The sequence below is a fragment of the Megascapheus bottae genome, unplaced genomic scaffold (assembly GCF_031878675.1).
Source record: "Megascapheus bottae isolate mThoBot1 unplaced genomic scaffold, mThoBot2.hap1 HAP1_SCAFFOLD_51, whole genome shotgun sequence".
Taxonomy (NCBI): domain Eukaryota; kingdom Metazoa; phylum Chordata; class Mammalia; order Rodentia; family Geomyidae; genus Megascapheus; species Megascapheus bottae.
Window position 1 is genome coordinate 235,107 of NW_028327726.1, and position 8,922 is coordinate 244,028.

Below are 8,922 nucleotides of genomic sequence, written 5' to 3' on the forward strand. Positions count from 1 at the left end.
CCCCTCCTCATCCCTCGACTTCCCCATGTCCTTTTCCTCCTCATCTCCTCTCCCTCCCCATGTCCTGTCCCTCCTCATCTCCTGTCCCTCCTCATTTCCTGTCCCTTCCTAACATCCTGTCCCTCCTCATCTCCCCTCTCTCTTGTTACTCCTCATATCCTTCCCTCCTCATCTCCTATGCCTCCACATCTCCTGTATCATCTCATCTCCGATCCCTCCTCATCTCCTGTACTCCTCATTACCTGTCACTCCTCATCTCCTCTCCACTCCCTATCTTCTGTCCTTCCTCATCTCCTATCCCCTATCCATCTCTTGTCCATCCTCATATCCTGTCCCCTCCCCATCTCCTGTCTCCTCCGCATCACCTGATTCCTCCAATTTACTGTCCCTCCCCATCTACTGTCTATCCTCTTTTACTCTCCACTCCCGATCTTTTCTCCGTCCTCATCTCCTCTGCCCTCCTCATCTCCTGTCCCCTCCTTATCTCCTGTCCCTCCCCTTGTCCTCTCCTTCCTCATCTCGATTTTCCCTCATCTCCTGTCCCCTCCTCATTCCTCTTCCCTCCATTTCTCTTGTACCTTCCCATCTCCTGTCCCTCCACCTCTCCTGTCCCTACTCATCTCCGGTCCCTTCCTCATCTCATGACCCTCCTCAATTCCTGTCCCTCCTCATCTCCTATTTCTACTCATATCAGGTCCCTCCTCATCTCCAGTCTCCTTCGCATCACCTCTCCCCTCCTCATCTATGTCCCTCCCCATTTCCTGTCCATCCTCATCTCCTGTCCCTTCCCCATCCTCTGTCCATCCTCATTTCCTGTGGTTTCCCGATCCTCTGTGCATCCTCATTTCCTGTCCTCTACTCATCTTCTGTCCCATCCTCATATCCTGTTACTCCCAAATTCCTGTCCCCTCCGCATCTCCTGTCCCTCCCAATCTCCTGCCCATCCTCATCTGCTGTCCCCTCTTCATCTCCTGTCCGCTTCTCTTCCATTGACCCTCCCCATGTCCTGTCGCTCCTCATCTCCTCTCCCTCACCATGTCCTGTCCCTCCTCATCTCCTTTCCCCCTCATATCCTGTGCCTTCCTCATTCCTGTCCCATCCCCTTCTCTTGTCCGTTCCCATCTCCTTTCCATCCTCCTCTACTGTCCCACCTCATTTCCTGTCCCTCCTCATCTCCTCTCCTTTCTCATCTCCTGTCCCTACTCATCTCCGCTCTCTCCTCATCTCCTCTCCCTCCACATCTCCTGTCCCTACTCATCTCCTATCCCTGCCCTTCTACTTTCCCTCCTCAGTAGCTGTCCCTCCTCATCTCATGTCCCTCCACATCTCCTGTCCCACACCATCTCCTGTCCCTCCTTATCTCCTGTACTCCTCATTGCCTGTCACTCCTCATCTCCTCTGCCCTCACTATCTCCTGTCCCTCCTCATCACCTATCCCCTATCCATCTCCTTTACATCCTCATAGCCTGTCCCCTCCCCATCTCCTATCTCCTCCGCATCACCTGTCTCCTCCAATTTACTGTCCCTCCCCATCTACTGTCTATCCTCATCTACTCTCCACTCGCCCTCTTTTCTCCTTCCTCATCTCCTCCCCCCTCATCTATTGTCCCCTCCTCATCTCCTGTCCCTCCCTTGTCCTGTCCCTCCTCATCTCATTTTTCCCTCATCTCCTGTCCCCTCCTCATTTCTGTTCCCTCCCTTTCTCTTGTCCCTTCCCATCTCCTATCCCTCCTCCTCTCCTGTCCCTTCTCATCTCCTGTCCCCTCTTATCTCCTATTCCTTCCTCATCTCCTGTACCTCCTCATCTCCTGTTTCTCCTCATATATTGTCCCTCCTCATATCCAATCTCTTCTGCATCACCTGTCCCCTCCTCATCTACTGTCCATCTTCAACTCCTGTCCCTTACCCATCCTCTGTCTGTCCTAATCTCCTGTCCCATCCTCATCTCCTAACCCTCCTCATGTCCTGTCCCTCCCCATCTGCTGTCTCTCCACATCTACTTTCCCCCTCATCCCCTGTCCCCTCCTCGTCTCGTGTCCCTCCTCATCTCCTGTCCTCCTCATCTGCTGTCCCCCCACAACACCTCTCCCTCCTCATCTCCTGTCCATCCATATCTCCTGTCCTCCTCCTCTCCTGTCCCTCGTCATCTTCTGTCCTTCCTTGTCTCCAGTACCCTCCCCGTCTCCTGTTCCTACCCATTTTCTGTCACTCATCTTTTCCTCCACATTTACTGTCCCTCCGCATCTCCTGTCTCTCCTCATTACCAGGCACTCCCAATCTCCTTGCCCTCCTCATTACCTATCCACGCCCCTTCTCCTGTCCTTCCCCGTCTCCTGTCCCTCCCCATCTCCTCTCTCTCTTCATCTCCTCTTCCTCCTCATCTCCTGTCCCTCATCATTTCCTGTTCGTACTCATCTCTGGTCCCTCCCCATCTCCTGTCCCCTCCTCATCTCCTATCCCTGCTAGTGTCCAGTCCCCCCATCTCCTGTCCATTCTCATCTCTTTTCCCTCCTCATCTCCTGACCCATCCCTATGTCCTGTCCCTCCCCATGTCGTGTCCCTACCCATCTCCTGTCACCTCCACATCTGCTTTCCTCCACCTCTCCTGACCCTTCCCATCTCCTGACCGTCCTCATCTCCTCTTCACTCTTCATCTACCATCCCCTCCTCAACTCCTGTCCCTCTCATCTCCTCTTTCTCTACATTTCCAGTTACTCCTCATCTCTTCTCCCCTCCCCATCTCCTTTGCCTCCTCATCACGTGTCCCATCCCCATCTCCTGTCCTTTCCACTCCTGTCCCTCCTCATCTCATTTCCTTCACCATCTCTTCATGCTCCTCATCTGCTGTCTCCTCTGCTTCTCCTGTCCCTCCTCACACTCTCTAACCTCCCCATATGCTGTCTCTCCTCATCTCCTGTCCAACCCCTTCTCCTGTCCTTCCACATCTCCTCTCCCTCATCATCTCCTGTCGCTCCTGATCTCCTATGTCTATTCATCTCCTGTTCATCCTCATACCCTGTCCCTCCCCATCTCCTGTCACCACCACATCTCCTTTCCCTCCTCATCACCTTTCCCCTCCTCATCTCCTGTCCCTCCACATCTCCTCTCTCTCCTCATCTCCTGTTACTCCTCATATACTGTCCTCGTCATCTCCTGTACCTCCAAATCTCCTGTCCCTCCTCCTTTCCTGTCCCTTCTCATCTCCTTTCCCTCCCCATCTCCTTTCTCTCCTCCTCTCCTATTCCTCCTCCTCTTCTCACCTTTCTAATCACCTATCCCTCCTCACCCTCTGTAACCTCCCCATCTACTCTCTCGCCCCATCTCCTGTCCCTCCCCATCTACTGTCCACCCCATTTCCTGTCCATCCTCATCTCCTTTCCCTTCCTCATCTTCTCTCCGTCCTCATCTCCATTCCTTTCCCCATCCTCTGTCCGTCCTCATTTTCTGTCCCTCCTCATCTTCTGTCCCATTCTCATATCCTGTCCCTCCCAATTTCCTGGCCCTCCCAATTTCCCGTCCCTCCTTATCAGCTATCCCTCCTCATCTCCTGTCCCCTCCTCATACCTCGAAGCTCCCCATGTAATGTGCCTCCTCATCTCCTCTAACTCACCATGTCCTGTCCTTCCTCATCTCCTTTCCCCCTCATCTCCTGACCCCTCCTCATTTCTGTCCCCTCCCTTTCTCTCATCACTTCCCATCTCCTCTCCATCCTCCTCTCCTGTCCTTCCGCATCTCCTGTCCCTCCACATCTCCTGTCCCTTCTCACTCCTACCCTTCCTCATCTCCTTTACTCCTCATTACCTGTCAATCCTCATCTCCTCTCCCCTCCCTATCTCCTGTGCCTCCTCATCACCTATCCCCTATCCATCTCTTGTCCATCCTCATATACTGTCCCATCCCCATCTCCTGTCTCTTCCGCATCACCTGTCTCCTCCAATTTCCTATCCATCCCCATCTATCCCCTGTCTATCCTCCTCTACTCTCCCCTCCCCATCTTTTGTCCGTCCTCATCTTGAAAAGTGCAGCTGCAGCCAATAAATCGTTAGTGAGACCCCGGCTACGGCTGTAATTGCTGTTGCCCAACAAAGAAGTTAAAAAGCAGCCCCGCAGGATGTTTGCGGATGAGGCTGATAAGGATGTAAATCCAGATGAAAGGCACGTCCGCCCTCTTCTAGTTAAGAGAAAAATTCCACTACTGCCCAAAGTAAACTCCTAGCCTTATTTGAAGTTAACCAACCCCTACCCTGTAATTACGCTTCTGCTTCTGTAACCGTGCTTCTGCTACCCATAAATACCCCTCTTCCCCAAGCCTCGGCGCGCAAAGTCTTCTAGGAGGCTTTGTCGTCCCGGGCGCCCGTGTTCCTGAATAAACCTCTTGCTGTTTGCATCCGACTGCGTGGATTCGCTGTTCCTTGGGAAGGGGGCTCCGTCTGGAAGACGTCCCGCTGAGTCGGGGGTCTTACATTTGGAGGTCCCACCGAGATTGGAGACTCCCCACCCAGGGACCACCAACCCACCTCCGGGAGGTAAGCTGGCCAGCAAACTGTTACTGTCTTGTGTCTGTTTTGTCTTATGTTAAGAGCGCCAGCGGATCTGTGACTCGGCCGTGTCAATCTGTATTCTGGCGGACCCGTGGAGGAGCTGACGAGCTCAGACTCCCGACCGCAGCCCCGGGAGACGTCCCGGAGGCATCTGGGGTCAGATTTCTGACCCATCTGTATCTGTTTTCGGGGCTTCGCCCCGGTCTGAGGACTCTCTAGTCCATCTGTTTTCGGGGCTTCGCCCCGGTCTGAGGATCTGTGACTCGGCCGTGTCAACGCCCTTCCCCTTTCGGTTTTGCACCGAAGCCGCGCTGCGAAGTGTCTTTCGTTTAGTGTTCGTTTAATTCTGGTGTTTGTTGTGATGGGACTTGGACTTGGACTGAATATTAACATGAGACAGACTGTGACGACCCCCTTAAGCCTTACTTTACAGCACTGGAAGGAGGTCCGGACAATAGCCAGCAACCAGTCAGTGGAGGTCCGGAAGAATGTGGATGACTCTTTGTTCCTCAGAGTGGCCAACTTTCGGAGTCGATTGGCCACTAGATGGCACTTTTGACCTAACTATTATTTCACAGGTCAAGCCTAAAGTGATGAACCCAGGACAGCATGGCCATGGGGGGCCCCGATTTTTCGGTGCCCCCAGTGTATCGGAAGGATACGTTCCTCTGTTGGTCGAGGGAACGGCTTTTGCCCCTCCCCGACCGTCTGAAAGCCGCGCGGTAGGTTAAGGGACCGGTCTGTTTGTTTTGTTTCTTGTATGTCTGTTTTGTTATGTTTTACTCGGAGTCTAAAATGGAACAGTCTGAGACTGCTGCCATGCATGCCATCAAAATTTGGAGTACTTAAAGGTCTCCGCTTCTGTCTTGTTTTGTGAGGTGTTTTTTTATTGTATGGTTTTGTTTTCAAAATTGGTACCAGTCTTAAATATGGATCCTCGCAATTTTTGTGTGTGTAAATTACCGCTAAGTTGCCTTGTAAAAAGTTTTGTTTTAAACCTGGTTCTCACCTGCAAGAGTAAAATTGGCAAAGCTCTCTTGACACAAACTTCCGGAAAATGAACGGCCGATATTAATTTTGTGCGCGTTAAGATCTTTGAGTATGAGTGTGTGTGAATGAGTGAGTGAACATGTTCAAGGTTAAATTATCAGCATGCTGTATAAAACAATGGATAAATTTATACTTGAAATAAAAAAAGGCAATTGGGTAAATCTAAGTCTAAACTTCAAGAAAATTATTAGGTTAAAATGTTTTACAATGTCTCAAAGGGTTATTGCATTGTTTTAAAGAGAAACTGGTAAAAAGTATTTCTAAAGTAGAAAAAGTATTTTCTAAATGAAATTTGCATTAAAAATAATTTGATATTGAAATGCATAGAGCTGTTTACATTGTAAACATTGTATCCTGTTTAGCCCAGAGGTATTAGGGAATTTGGAATCTATTTCCTTAAGTTAAAATTTGGAGATAAATATTAGGAATTAAAATGTAAATTTATTTATTAATGTCAGAGACTTTACCTATCTTTCAAAACTGTCTAGGAATCGAATGCTAAGAGAAAGGATGGGAAAACTTAGGATAGTCCTGTGTGACCATCTTTGGGGGTGAGAGGTGAACTGGCAAAGGTGCAGCTCTGGGTAAATAAGCTGGAATGAAGGCTGTTCACTTAACCTGGTCAGGTGGACTGAGATCCACATCTTCGCTCTTTTTCTTTGCAGACTGACACTGAAAATCTGATGGTAAAATCTGGGTAATATGATTAGCATTTTAAAAGGAATGAATGCTTAAAAGTTTATCTCTGTATGATTTGGGTTCATGTTACTGGGTTGCAATTGGACGTATTTTAGAAAAAGAAGGAAACTAAGTCCAGAATTAGACTTTTGGTGCACTGATGATGTTTGCAGTTCTTGCATTGAGGAAAAACTTATTTGAGTTTAAACTGTTGCTGGAGTTTTAGGCAGTAACCTAAACTGCAGAAAAAAAATGCCTCTCCAAAAAGGAAACCTGGAAGCAAAGGGAGTGCCTTGACCCCTAGGGGGTCTGGGGGCAAAGGGAGTTCCTTGAGCCCTTACAGATTTTTCAAATGCAAATAAAGGCTAAAGTGCTAATTGTTTAAGCAAATATCAGTAAAAGTTTAAAGAACATTGGAAATGGGTTTCTGAACAAAGTTTGAAATTGAAGTTGTCCTAAATGTTTGTTTCAAGAAAAAAAAAACAAGAAAAATTAGGACTACCAAAATGGTTGCTTAATTGCTATTTCAGCTTATTCTTGTAAGTTATTTTATAGCAATCTCCAGCAGGCCCATGGATAAGGACAGCAAATCCTCATTCAGATGTAAATTTGGCCCTCACCAAGTTCCAGGTAAGATCATGCTTAGAGACTATTTCTGAGTTGACCACCTTGTTACTTCTAATTGGAGTAAAGTGGCCTTTGTAGGACTCACTGATCTGAAAGCCGCAGTTTTGAGCCAGCCCGGGCAAAGCATAGTCCCTGTGAGACTGTGGTGTCTAATCTGTCAGAGTGCTATTGAGAGTTGCTTTGGAGCTCGAAGTGGCAGAGTGCTAGCTCTGAGCTGAAAAGCTGGGGGACAGCACTCAAGCACCAGGCCCAGGACTCACAGTGGCAGAGTGCAAGCCTTGAGCTGCAGAGCTGAGGAGCGGCACTCAGGCCCTGAGTTTGGGACTTAAAAGTGGCAGGGTGCTAGCCTTGAGCTGGAGAGCTGAGAGACAGCACCCAGACCCTGAGTTCAAGTCTAGAAACCAACAAAATGAAATGCCAATGGGACATTTATCCCTGTGTGGAGAGACACTACTGGGACAATGAAGCATGCAGATGCAGTAAGCCACAGCTTGGATGGCAGAGGTGGTGTCAGATCCTAGAGTCACTTGTGCTTGGCCATTCAAAATTAATCAGAGCCGGGAGGTCATAGAATAGTTTGTAAGCATGCCTTACTAATGCCCATGCCTTTCATAACTGGGCAGGAACTTGTCAATCATCTGTGATAGAGGATAGTTTAAAGTCCTAACTGAGTGAAGTTTAATTTGACACCAGCCACAAATTCAGGGTGGATCTGAGACTTGCGTCCCTATTATCTGTTTAGATCTGGCAACTGAAACATAGAGTGCAGGGATTAAGTTCCCCAGCCAATCAGGAAAATGCCTTTGCAAATGGGTGCTAAGTAAGCTACACTGTTGTAATCAAAGAAAAAGTTTGTGCAGTTGTTAAATGCTTTACATGACCTCCAATTTGGAGTAAAATATCCCTCCTGATATGTAATCTTGGCAACCTCTTGGTAAAATAGGCTAAGTTTTTAGGGTCCCTGGCTAGGTATAGAGACAACGTGCCTGAGTCAGCCTGAAGAAGTTATAGAAGACGGATCGTAGCCCATCAATCCTCTTTAGATAAAGGGACCAAAAAGTTGTTTTTTTTAAAAAAAATTAAGACAGCATAAGTTAGAGGCATGAAAAAGAAAAAAAATAGTAACAGATGTGCAAGAGTGGAGACTGCACTTGTGGGGAATGGCTACAGTTTCAAGTCTTCTGTGCCTGTCTAGAGAATCCTAGCCTCGTTTAATCTGGTCACTAAAAGCTGTCACCCTGGTATTACTTTGGATTCTCAACCATATACTGTCTTAAAAACCAATGGGTGCCAGCCTGCAAAAATGAGTATGCTCGGGTAAAGCAACTAGGAAAGCATTGGGAGAATTCACCAAAGTCAGGCCTTAGGTTAAGCTTCTTTAGAAATTTTGCAGGCGACCCAGCAGGAGGTGTGACATTCCATTGGAGCTGCTGTGCTGCCGGATTCAACCACCACCTCACAGTTGTTTCCTGAGAGGACTGGAACTAAACTCTTGGTGATGGGACATTTTATCTGTGCTAAATTCAAAGTCCTCTAGATTTTTGCAGCCATTATGGTGACTGGATGACTGAAGGGAATTTTCTATCCAGTGCTGAACAGTCTAGACATGAGAGGTGCTAAATGTGAATGAGGGCTATAGTCAGGTAAAGGAGAGAAAAAAGTTTAGTAAATAAAACCTTTGGAAAAGAATTGAGAAAACAGAAGAACAGTCTATGGAAAAGGGGGGATCTGGAAAGCATTGTCTTATGTTTGCTCTACAAAAAGGGAAAAAGACAAATCCTAGAAAGTTCCTGTATATTGTACATGGTATGAGCATGTCTTGAGAATGGAGCTTACAAGTAAAATTGGCATGTAATTGAGTCAACCATAATACAAACCGGGTTAGAATTGCTATACTGATGTGGAACCATTCTTTGTGCCCATCTGAGGAATTGCTGTACTTGAATGTATATTTCCTAGTTGTGAGGGCTTTCTCGGGTGCAGAACTGGGAGGGCATGCTCTATGCCCCTCCAAACCAGAGAATGC